Here is a 13,097-nt window from a genome sequence, read left to right on the forward strand (position 1 = left end):
TCTAGTGAGGTACTCTATTTTATTCTCATTCGCTGGTAATTTTAAATGAATTGGCTGTGACAGGTTTGGATTTGTTTATTTGTTATTGTTCTCATTGAGGCAGTTTTTGTGTGTGTATGTGTGTGTGTATGTATGTGTGTGTATGTGTGTGTGTGTGTATATATATATATCAAATATACTTATATATATATAATATATTTCCGGGGCTATATATATAGAATATATACAATATAATATATATTATATAATATTATTATATAATGTCGTGATTACAAAACAATCAACATTAATACAGTTCTACAGCACTTTGATCAGTCAATAATCGGGTTGGTACGCATTGCAGGTCTTAAGGGTGGAGCTGCGAGATGGGAGTTAATGATGGATACATTAGAATGCTATGATAGAGCATACAGCTTGTATTGATCTTCTCGTGCTTCCTTTCTCTCCTTCCTCCTCTGGGGGATCTGTAACCCAATCATATCTCATCCTGGAAGCTCCAGTCAGCTCTCTATCACAGGCAGAGACTCCACTGTCTTGCCAGTTTGGCCATACGATTTTGTAATTCAGTATTTGTATCTACCGGACAACTACTTTTACATTAGGACTCCACACTGGTACAGCTGTAGATGCGTAGGTCACAAACTGCTTCCAGGATCTTTTTCCTACTTGTCAACACTCTGATTACCTTGACCTGGTGAAGTGACCACCCTGTCATTTTTGCTCTGCAGATAGCTGTGGACTTTCACAGTAAGGTTGCGTTTGCCAATAGCATATACTGTAGCAACCTTTTGCAACCAATAGAGAAACAGTTGTCACTCTTTCTAAAGAAGCAGTCCTACTAGGGATTCTTTTCACACTCTCCAATTTGCTGTTTTTCTGTGGAAACTTGACTTGGGACCAATCTCCTTTTATTAATGTTGATTTGAAAAGGTTTGTGTTTTTGATATTGTTAACAAATAAACGATACATCCAGATAGGCATCCTAAGCCAGGCCCCTGGCAATGATGTTTCATTACATTGAAAATGCTGGAGAGTAGTAAGTTGTCCTCCAGAGATTAGCCAGTCCTCAAGCTGTGGAACTGAACTACTGGCTGGGATGAGGTAGGGCTGCTGTAATGACCATATGCTCCTTTGTAAGGCTGATTAACCCTTTGATCTATTTAACGTTCCCATTGACCCATGCCGACCCTGTCTCATTGTCCTGGTGTTCTGTACACTTATATGAAACATGTGATTTTAAATGATTTAATGTATTTGGTTAGACAAGCAAACCATTCTCTGCTGTATGTGCGTTTCATATTGAATCAATGTGTATTGCTTGTATGAAGTGGAATCGCAATGCTGCAGCTTAATGTATGGTTGGGTACGATAAATCAAATAAGTGTGCAGACTGGCAATTTAGAGGGTAACTGGGTTATATACCATTTTCTTGTACCTTGTTATTTGCAGACCTATACAGAGAAGTTTTCCCTTCCATTTTATTATCACTACAGCTGATGAAATATATTTAATTAGAAATACATTACAGAAAAATTACCTTTGGAATACAGTTATAATAACGACACATCAACCCAAATAAACCTTGATACATGACTTAGTTGCACAGCAAGTCTGGTATGGTATCGTAGTAGTGCAATAGATTAAAAGTGTGTTTCGTTCACATCACATATGAAAATGTTACTACTGGGCACCACTATACCACTATAGCTATCCTTGTGCCAATGCATTGTCATTGAAGATGGTTTTGGAAGGGAACAAGTTCTGCAGCAGCATTGGAATACATTGAAATAGATTAGACCAAGTTGTAGCCACTGTACAAGCTGATCCAAATAGGGATGCTGATATGTGATTCCATGTTAGGACAATAACAATCATCCACTTGACTGGTTCTTTGCTGTGCACACCGATGGTATTGCTGGGACCCTACCAGAGCATCGCTATCACTTAACCTCCCCTGTTGTGACATATTCAAATGTGCCCCTCTGGCTGTACCCTGTATAGATCAGACAGGTTTAGTGTGTCCCTGGGGTCTATCCAATTTAGTGAGTTATGTTTTACATCTTCTGCCCTCTCGTCATTACTCTCAGTCCAAACATGCAAACAGATATCACCTCCTACCCCGGCTTCCATTAGCTAATTCTGTTCCTCTGCCCTTCCCATCATTTATTCATTAGCAATTTTTCAGATGCTAAATGGCGGCTCATTGCCTTCAGAACCGCGTGTTACCAGATAAGGAAACTGTTTCAATAAGCGAAGGCCATCTTTATACAGTAATGCAGTCTGTGAAGGTTGTAGACTGTTTCCCAGAACCAGTTTTGAATTGATCACTTTCATGTATTTAATAACTAAATTCATGAATATACTGCAGAACACTAAACCGATTTGGTTTACCTTGGGTTTAAACTGAGGACTGAAAAGTTGCCTTTTTATAACTGGGACCTCAATACCTACCAGATTTAGCCACTGTAACCAGTGTATTGGTCCTAAATCTTTGGCTGACCTATCATACTGTTGCCCTAGTGTCTAATGATTCCAACTGACCTACAATCCCCTGAAAATAACTTGTAGGACCATCTAAGAGCAACCTTTGTAGCTAGCTGATTTTAACCTGGTAAATCTACTGCGTGCCTGTGCATTAAGATTTCACTACAGACAGGTTGACTTATGGGTTTGACAGGTAATTATGTGGGTTTCTCAGGATTTAGCATGTCCTGACACTAATATGATACTGCTGTCCTACTGAGATGGTTCCCTTGCACTTATTATGATGTTACATGTTAATGAAGAGGCACTGCAAGCACTTGTACAAGCCTGTGGACCCAGATATTCATGCATACTTAACTGCTGGGAGAAAACCGAGGCCAGCTTTCTCTAATACTGTTAATTTTCGTAGTAATTTTGCATAACTAAACTGCAGAGTGTTCTACCCCAGTGTTGCTGTAGCTGTTGGAATTGAGGTCTTTTAATTATGGGGAATTACAATTGCACAGTTTATGGTTAAATAAGTTTATATCGAAATGCTTGGGCTTCAAGGAACCTGAAGTTGGTCCTAACACCTCTCAAATGTTCAAGCTAAGATGCTTTTACAAAGCTACTTTTTGTGTATGGAGCTATTTGTTTTATACAAATAGTCCTAATGTCTGCAGCCCTAGAAGCATATAGAAACGAGAGATTGGAGTAGACAAAGACTGCTCCACCAGTGCTTTTAGATTGCTGTACAATTAGTATTCTAGGTAGGGAGTGGTGGGGGCATGGGAGCATACATACTGTAGAAGGCATATCATTAATTATATCTACCTTTGGGAGTGAGCTGCTGAGACAGTATCCCTGGGTCGTTGGTGTGGGGCAACAATGAGCAGAGCGTTCTTAATAAAATAGGGGGAAGGGACCCAGTGACTGTTGCATTGTTATGCTAATGAATACAATCCCTGCTGGTGTTTGTGAAGAAACCACTGTGTTGGAATCCCACTGAATTGGTAAATTCAGACACTTCTACCCCACGATTTGAGACTGATACATAGGGTTGAGGCATTTTGTTGGCCAGATTATTATTTCAAGTTTAAGAGAATGAATAGTATGACTAGTCACGATTGTTTGTAATGTGAACACATGTGCCAAATTGTAGCATTTCTGTCAAAATAGTGGGTGGTGTTGCTGTTTTTTCGCTGGAACTTCACAGTGGAATGTTTACACATACTAAAAGTCACCCCATTGGTAGTTGGGGATTTCACAGCAGTCATATTAACTTATTATGTTATGTTTAGACCCTGTTTTACAGGAATCTGTGAAATGTTTCTGGTTCCCTACCAAGCTCCCTAATGCGAGTGTCATTCAATGTAACAATCCTCAAACAAATGAGCAGGGTTCAGAACCAGGTATGTAATCTTTTAGATCTCCCAGGCTTCCCAGCATTTACTACAATTTACTACCATGCTCACCATCTGTCTCCAGCAGCAGGCTGAAATGAAATGTCGGCTTCCAGTGAATCCAAAAACAAATGAACTGGCAATGCTTCGATTCATCTGAACTAATTAGCCACGTGTTGTTGAGTGCGTTGTAATCAGCGTTTCTAACACGTCCACCAATTCAGTACCTGAGAAGGTGATGGTTTTCTTGTGTACATCTATGGCCAAAGGTTTTGCATCGACAAATAGAATGAACTAATATGCTTCATAAAGTCAAATGAAACCTGCTGAATTATTTTACTTTTAATGTATTTAATTACATACTGCTTTATAGTTGTTTCATGTACTTATGAAAAACTGACAAATTAAAAGAAATTATAATGTCTCAATCCAAAAATGCCAGATGATGCAAAACTTTTGGCCATAGCTATACTTATGTAAATATTTAAATGTTGTCATTATAAACCCTGAGTTTACAGGAATAGGTAGCTAGGTTACTGTAGATGTTAAACACAGTAATATCATTTAGGGGTTCCAATGATGTCATAGTTGCTGCACTTGAATTTGGCCCAGTCATCTGTTACAATTTTGTTATACTGCATTAATTTTGCAAGCATTTATAGTAGAAACTTTTTGCTAGTTTTACCATAAGTGTTTTGATGATAATCTAATAAACTGTGCGGGGCCAAAAGATGCTGGTGGTACTTTTTCAAGGCATTGTACATGTACAACTTTGTTTTAAACAACTGCTTAAAGACATCGTCTAAACAAACGTGGTTATTCTTAAAATTATGAAGATGTGATCAACAATTGTTTCTAATTTATTTTATAGTTCAATAGTCTCCAAGTAAGTACTTTTAGTAAACAAATTACTAAAAGATTATGTCATTAGTGTCTCATAAATCCTAAACACCTGACTAATAGATCATAGGTAGGGCTTCTGTTTATCAGGTTTTATTTGTGATGTCCCTTTAAACATATTTTGAGCCGATTTTTTCAGTTTCTTAATCAAACACTAATTGCCAAAGGCAGCTGTTTTTTTTAACCATCATGTCTTGATTGAGTTGACAAACGATGTGCATTGATCTCACCTGATTCTATTTGAACCTGCATTTCATTCTGGCTCTAATCGTCAAATTCAGTTTATGAATTTCCTCTGCGTTAGTTTCTAGCAGTGCGTCGCTAATTTAAACAATCTGGTATTCAGTTAAGGCTTAACAACTTTTAATTAATGTTTAAAGGGAGGGAGAGAGATGGAAAATAAAAACCAAACACTAGAAGTCCTAATTTAAAGGTCATACGAAGATTACTTGCTAGTTACTATAGCTATGTAGCAGAATTTAGGAAATGTTACTGCTTGGCCCATCAAGGCTCCCTTGCTAGAATACAGTTGGCCTCATCTACAATGTGGAGCAATATCTATGTTCATTACTAGTAATTACTTAATTAACCTGTAGCCTTAAAGCCATTCAGTGCAAGTAAGTAACCTAATAGTATATCTAGCCAGAATTAATCATCTGCAATTCTATGGCAAGTAATTAGATCTTAATACATAGGTGGACAAAGATCAGTTAGATGGGAATTTGCATGTACATAATTAAAATGTATGTTTAAACTCTTAATGTGCCTTTTGTAGATTATCCCATGCTGTGTGTACTGTAACACTACAAGATTTTAAAAGGGTGTTCAGGACAATACTCCTTGTGCCTTTAGCTGACCTGTTACAATGTTTTGAACAGCCGGGATGTTCGCTTCAGTCGACCCCCTTTGCCCAGCTGGCTTTTTAGGCGAAGAATAAGACAAAGGCGCTCCAATTAAACCCAAGGACTGTCTCAGTACTAAAGGGAACAGTCGCCCGTCCCAGGGTCTAGTGAGGAGGGGGGGGGGGAGGAGGGGAAGGGAAGGCCCTTCCCTTCCCTTCCCTCCCCTCCCCTTCCATGTACTGACCTGCACTGTCTGTGTGTGTGTTTTTTTTTTTTGGGGGGGGGGGGGGTGGGCTGCACTGTGTGACAACAAACTTTTTTGGGGGGGCTGGACTGCACTGTGTGTTGGGGGGGGGGGGGGGGCAGTGCTGTTGTCTTGATCATGTCTTGTCTAACTCTTTCTCTGAACACCATCTGTTCCCAAATTCCGCTTCTCAAATCATTTATTTCCTGACACCCCTCCCTCCTTGTGCAAAATTTTGAATATGTCACATCTGGCCAAAACTTTGTCAGTCCTGTGGAATGCTGGTCTTCATTCACTGCCAGTGCTTCTAAAGCTCAGACTGGAGTAATTCATGTTTTGAGGACTGCCAAGTCGAGTTTTGAAAGCATTACCAATATCTACACAGTATCTATCTTATTTACATGAAGGAGTACAGCACCACTATTAAACAAGTGTTTTTGTAATCAATATTCAATACAGATTATTTGGTTGAGTAGATGTTAAAAATGACGCGGTAAGATTTTTATTCCATATTAAAATGTACTTCTGGCCAGGCAAACTCCTTCAGCCCTGCAGTGACTGAAATCCATTGCAGAGCTGACTCTGGGTCAGGTTAGAAAAAGGGAAGTCGTTGGTGCCCAGCACAGCATGGCAGTGTGTGTTTTTGATGTTGTGAATAACAGGGAAACTGCCATCTCTTGCAAGTGTCAAACCATTTAAGATGGGTCTTGACTCAGCGACTGTCTGTCTGACATTTGCATTTATTTTATAAGAGCAAAGGGGCCATCTGCCACCTGGATGTTGCTGTTTTGAATATTGAGCACATCATTGAAATACATACACAGAACTTTCTTTTCCACACAGAAGAATGTCTCATCTACGGGTGCTGGTGTGTAAATATATATGGACCAGACTGATCAAGGTCAATTTGGAAAATAGTATTGGCACTAATCCTTAGATTAGGTAAGGTAGTCCAAGATGTGGTAATCGGGTTTTGTTAGATCGCAGGTTCGAATCCAGGCTATGTCACTGCCGACTGTAACTAGGGGTTCCTTAGAGGCGGCAGGGAGTGCCGCCTCCACGGTTCACCGCACACCAGCGATTCCCTGTGGCCGACAGGACGCCTGCGGTTCTGCAGTTGAGCCATCAGATCTGTGTTGTCCTCCAGCACTATAGGTCTGGTGGCCTCGCTGTGGATCTGCAGTGCGAAAAATGACGGATTGGCAGCAGCACATTTCGGAGGACGTGTGATCCAGCCTCCGTTCCCTGAGTCTCCAGGGGATTGCAGCGGTGAACCAGGATACAAATAACAAGTTGCCATTCCAAACTGGGGAGAAAACCAGGGTAAAATGAAAAAAACAAACAAAAAAAAAAAACCCATTGGCGACCACTAAATAAATAAAAATAAATAAATAAATAAATCAGGTATTGTTAAACTAGTCGCAAATGACAAAGAAAGCTAATAACCAGCTTAAAGTTACTGGGGTTAACCTTGCTTATAGCCCTCTGATCCATGCTGGTCTTTGAGAATGTGTCTCCTCAATGCTTTGTGTGCTGGCAGTGTATCCCTATAAGGGTGTGAATATCAAGCTCATTTTCACTCACCTATCCTGCAGTTTCAGTAAAGCAGAATGTCAAAGCATGTGTATCAATAGGAGTTCTAACTGGAAGTGAGCATGCAAGATTCCCATTTACTGATGGTACAATTCCAATACTTGTCTTTTCCTATTCATCTGTATACTTGTGTTTCATGGAGAAAAGAGATCTAGGAAAATTTAGCTCTAGGGGTTAATTATAAGGTTTTGAATGTGGTTGCGTGCAAGCTGATGCTGAGCCGATGTTTAATTATGTGCATGAATCTGGCACAGCAAGGATGGATATTTATAACTAATTTGTATCTGCCTCTACTTTTCACATGGAGTGTGAATAAAGGGGCCACAAGTTGCACCAATGTAGTTTATTCCTACTATTACAATGACTACTACTACAGCCATGCCACCAAAAAGAGAATGATTCAGTTTATTAGATTTGACTCATGAAAATGGGGGCCCGTACTTTTAAAGACAAAGATTCAGTGTTGAGGTTGCTTACGCTGTTTTTTAAACTCACTGCTGTGTAGAACAATTGATACACATACGCACACGCACACGCATCCACAAACAGATAGTGTATCGTATGCTTTTAGGCCAGTGCTTAAAACATGCATGGGCGGACAAGACCATATCAGTAAAACAAAAAATCCTGAGTACTGTGTACTGTTCCTTGAAGACCTGTCTTGAAGGGGTCCTTGAGAGTGATACAGGCACCCACTATCCTGACCCTTTCAAACTGTAGGATCTTTGTTTCTACCTCTCTGGTTACTGTATGGCCAATGTTTGTCATTGCATTTCTAAATGTAGCCCTGTTGAATGCTAGTTCATGGTCTGTCTTGGTTTACAGTATGGAGATGGTGAACTTGGACATTCTCTGCCCAGTTTGTGATGTCAATTCAGCAACTTTACTTTTTACTGTTGTTTTTTTTTTTTTTAAGCCCTCGGTGCATACAAGACGAATCTTCTTTCTGATAAAATGAAAGACGAAGAGGAACTTCACATGAAAGAACCTGGATGATTTAGTGCTCTGGCTGTGTGCCTAGATGATATTGATTTTCTATTTTTATTTTCTCTCTTTCTCTGCTGCTGTTTCTAAGAGAGATCCAGGATTAATTTCTGCGAACATTACAGACGCAGGTTTCAACTCATTATTCCTGGTGTTTACAGCACAATCCTACTGAATAAATCCTGCTGCTATAAAATACACTGACTTGTACATACTTGTTTCTGTTCCTGAATTCTTGTGTGTCTGTTTGTATCTTCTGCAGACTTGCTGTGTTTATAAATTGTGGTCACGTTACCCGTACTGTAACCCTGCTTCTTACATTAAATAACTTTGGGTCTACAGATACATTATTGATAGCTGCAGCAGATCAAAATGCCCCCATTATTAACATTACTGAATAAGAATACAAAGAGGAGTTTATGATGGAGTAGGTTTGCTAGTTTTATGGAGCTTTCATTAAGTGTTGTAAAGGAGATGTACAAAATAAATAATGTTGCAGATGTTTTATTTATTATGCTTTTGTGGCACCTCAGTGAATGTTTCCCTACAGTACAGTGTAGCTCAGTCTCTGTGTCCCACCTAATGATCTTATAATTCATTGCTAGCAACATTAATTGCTCTACCTTTTTGGCTCCTGTTCCCACCTTAGCTGTCCTGTCTTGCCTGGTTTTAACAGAACAGCTTTGCTTGCATTACTAATAACCTGTATTCCTTCAAATGAGGCTGTTATTGACCAGTTCTCGATTTGCTTTTCTTGGTTCTAGCACAGTAATGACTTACTGTACTGCTGAAAGGTGACTTGTAATACTTTTGGGAACCTTGTGAATGATCAGTCATATGGAAGCGTGCACATTTAAAGGGCTTACATTTTTTTGGGCAAAAAGAAAGTTGAGTGCTCTGTGGGTATACAATACAGCCAAAGTGAATTGACTGGGGCAACCGGATGGGCCTAATGCAGGAAGGTCCAGCTAAATACCAGGAGTTATAGACCTGCTGGTAAATGTACATATTTCCATCTTGTCTCACGCAGATCATTGTATGGGTGCAATCCTCCTCCACACGAGCATTGTTGCGGCTCCTTTGTCGTCCCAGCTGTTTATATTGCACTGTATACCCACGGGCATCTTGTTCTTTACAGCCTGATTTGGGTGCGTCACCGTTTCACATATGCAATGAATAAAATATTGATGGAAACACACAGCCATTTTTATAGAGACTCTGTCAGATATACAGAATCTTAATACCGTCTCTAGCAAGTCGGGACTGTTGGCGAATATGGTGCAAGGCACTTATTTGCTATTCCCTGAAGTACCAAAGCCCTTGTCATGAGCTTCATTGAAAAACAGCAGCTCAGCAGCGTAAGGATAGGAAAGAACCCCAAACCTTGTCCGTCTTTGTGTGTGTGTTTTTTGCTTTTAATATCACAGAGGAGCTTTCATTTAGACGGCTGGTCCCATATTCTTTTAATAGAAGGCTTGTTACAGTAGCTGTGTGTCAATGTCTTAATTTAGAGATGGTTTCTGTTTGTTGGAAGGTTGCAATATTGCAGAACTGTTTTGTTTTAACCAGGGATATTTATTTAGCAGCCAAGATGGTGAGTAAAACAGTTTAGGAAAAAAATGGTTCACTGCCACTAGTTTTACCGTTTGCAAAAAAACTTGCATAGCCAAGCCCTAGAAATGCTTTTCAGGTTCTGTAAGCTCTGTGCTACTTTCTCTGCAGTTCTGCGCTGGTTAAACTATGTGGGTTTCATTAGAACCTTTTAGCACAATTTCCTGTTGTAATAATATTTGGCTTTTAAACCCTTTCTTTTTTTTATTGGTTAAATACATACTGTGCATTATAAAACAATATATCCAACAGTATTTAAGAGACCATTATGGCTTATTTTATTTCTGTAGGACAAACACCAATTTATAGAGAACATTTGCTGTCTAATGGTTGATACTGTAAGCCAAGGGAATTGGAAATTAAAATTATAATGTACGATTGAGCTGACATCAAGGTAGTTACTGTTGCATTTAACTGCATATTTCATATTAATAAAATGACCCCCTGGTTTGGGAAGCAGTGCCTGGAGTTTTGTTCATTTTCCGACATGCGCCGAGGCCTCCTGAATCCAATATGCGGTCCCCGGACACTAGTTTGGAAACCCTTAAAATCGGCATGCTTCCTATTCCCGGTAATAGGAAATATTTTTGGATGTGTATTGTGCCCCATTGGTTTTAAATACATCTTTATCTATTTCAGAATGTTGTTAATCAACTCCTATACATGTTTCCTGTAATGTGTAATCACTAGAGCAAAAACCCTGTTTCATGTATGTGTTGTTTCCTGAGCTACATTAGCACTTGAATGTTATTTGTGTCTACCTCATTGTAACTGGGGCTTGACTGGATCGCAAAGAAGGTTTCAAGAAGAGAGGAGGCAAATGTAAATAGTCAAATACACAGCATGCTTAATTATGGAGGGTTATAGAATTAATTTTATTTGAACATCAAATGTTACCTGAAGCACAAATAACCTAAACAGAACAAAGATTGAAGTGTTATGCAAACAGAAAATCTATATTTCCCTACTGAATTCCATACAATTCCATATCAACCAGAACCGTTTTCTTAAATTTATTTATTTTTTAATCTATTCTAACCTGTCTAAGGGAACCTTTTTTTCATCGATGTGCCGCAAATTATTTCAGTATGCAAGTTGTCAATTAACTCTTACCCCTCTCTCCTGTTTACTCGGGGTCAGTAGGTCTCCTTTTGAAATCAGATTCTCTGCTGTGTGGTGGTTACTCAATACAGTGCTCTCTAATTTTTTTTATATTGCTTTCGAGGGGGGTTGAGCTGGGTGGGGGAACTACACTAGTGGCTTTGATGGATGACATGTACATCTCAGTCTCTTGCTGTGAAGTGTGTTTTGCATGTCTCTGTGTTGTCTTCTTCAGTACAGCACATCCATAACTATATAACACTCAATGGTGCTGAATTCAGGAATACTAATTTCATTGAATGTTTTGATTAGAAAGCTTTTTTCTACTACTACTTTGTCTTCCACTATTGCTGTATTTTAAATTAAAATATAAAATAACGTATATCCTTTCTATTTATATGTACTTTATAAGTGCATAGGCCTGTGAGATCAGCCTTATTTCTGAAGATAGATTTACTGTACAGCACAACATTTACACATACTGTATCTTAAACCATGGAGGCACTTTATACTAGAAGACAGATGTATGGGGTTGTGCATGAAACTAAAGGATTAACTGCACTTGTTACCCTAGTCACTTTACTACTCTAGCCCCCTTTTGTTTTTGTTTTTTTATTTTAAAGTAACGAGCATAACGTGTTGTCATTTAAGACACAGCAAAGAGAAATGGGGTTATTACTGGTACAATGAGAACAGGTGTGCTATTTACATCTTTTAGAGTCCATTAAGTGGTAGGGCACTGCCTGGGTGACCTAGTGCTGTCCTTGGGAGAGAGTGCTCCTTGTTGAGTCACCAACATCACTTACTTGTACTGCAGCACAGCTGGCAATCCTATGAGGTCTCCCATGTAATGACTGTGTTGTAACTCAGAATCATATAGCTGCAGGTCATAATGAAAGAGAACTGGGGGATGGAAACAAACATCCATCCACTTAAAAATACCCCTCAAAAAATGTTCAATCGTACAGTACCTAAAGAAGTGAAGTTAGTGTCACAGAACACCCTTGCAGTGTTGACAAGAAATGCATTTAATATACCTTTGCTCTTATCCCATGTTTCAGTATGTTAGTGATATAATTTTAATTTAATACCTATTGTTTTGTATTTTTATTCACACATCATGGTCACACATTAGCTGGAAATACACCTGTCAACTTTAACTTGAGTTTGCTTGATAGAGAATTTCTCTGTGTGTACAGTTTGTTTTCCTCCTGCACCAATCCTGGTGCTCCGATTTAAAATTAATGACTTGTGGGAACAGAAAGCGACAAGCTGTGCTGCAGGAGCGACCATAATCTGGATACACCATGATGCTTCTCCTGGCCAACGCTCTTGAGAATAAGCTGAGGAATGCATTCCCCAAGTGATATCTGACCCATGGTTGTGAATACAAATAAAACAATCAGGATTATGGTAAAATATTTTACTGCCATACTGTGTTTTTGTAAACACTTCAGGATGTTCTGTAACACTTTTAAGCATGATTTAAAAAATATACAAGACATTTTAACAGTACTGATTGAAAAAAATGCCTGGGGAAGGATTGTGTAATCAGTATTTTCACATTTGGTAACTCAGTCGGGATGTTCCATTTACCAGAGGTGGTTACTTTTTTTTTATTTTGATAACTTAAATAGTTCCTGTTGTCAAGTGTTTTAAGTGGTGATTTTACTCTCTTGGTGCACAAGGTTATAATATTCCAAACTAAACTAAAAATAAAGTGGAAATTGAACTCCTGGAAAGCCACGTGGCATGGACGGCTCAAAGCCACAAAAGAGAAGAAATTATACAAACAGTAATTGGATAAAAAAGAGGGTACATAGAAAGGGTTAAACATGTTTTTTATGTTTAAACAAGGAGTCACAATCTATTTATAAAACAAGACAGTTCTCGTCTATTGAAACGCATGAACTCCCCAGAGCTCTCTCCTAGTAAAACCCTGAAAACAAGCTCTTG

The 13,097-nt window shown here is 38.9% G+C and overlaps 1 protein-coding gene across 1 annotated transcript in view; it reads left to right on the forward strand.

The window, feature by feature from the left end:
* myo10l3 (myosin X, like 3) overlaps positions 1 to 13,097 on the forward strand; it is a 101,108-nt gene that overhangs the window by 14,604 nt on the left and 73,407 nt on the right. The window lies entirely within an intron of this gene.

Source organism: Polyodon spathula, chromosome 11 (genome assembly GCF_017654505.1).
Source record: "Polyodon spathula isolate WHYD16114869_AA chromosome 11, ASM1765450v1, whole genome shotgun sequence".
NCBI lineage: Eukaryota > Metazoa > Chordata > Actinopteri > Acipenseriformes > Polyodontidae > Polyodon > Polyodon spathula.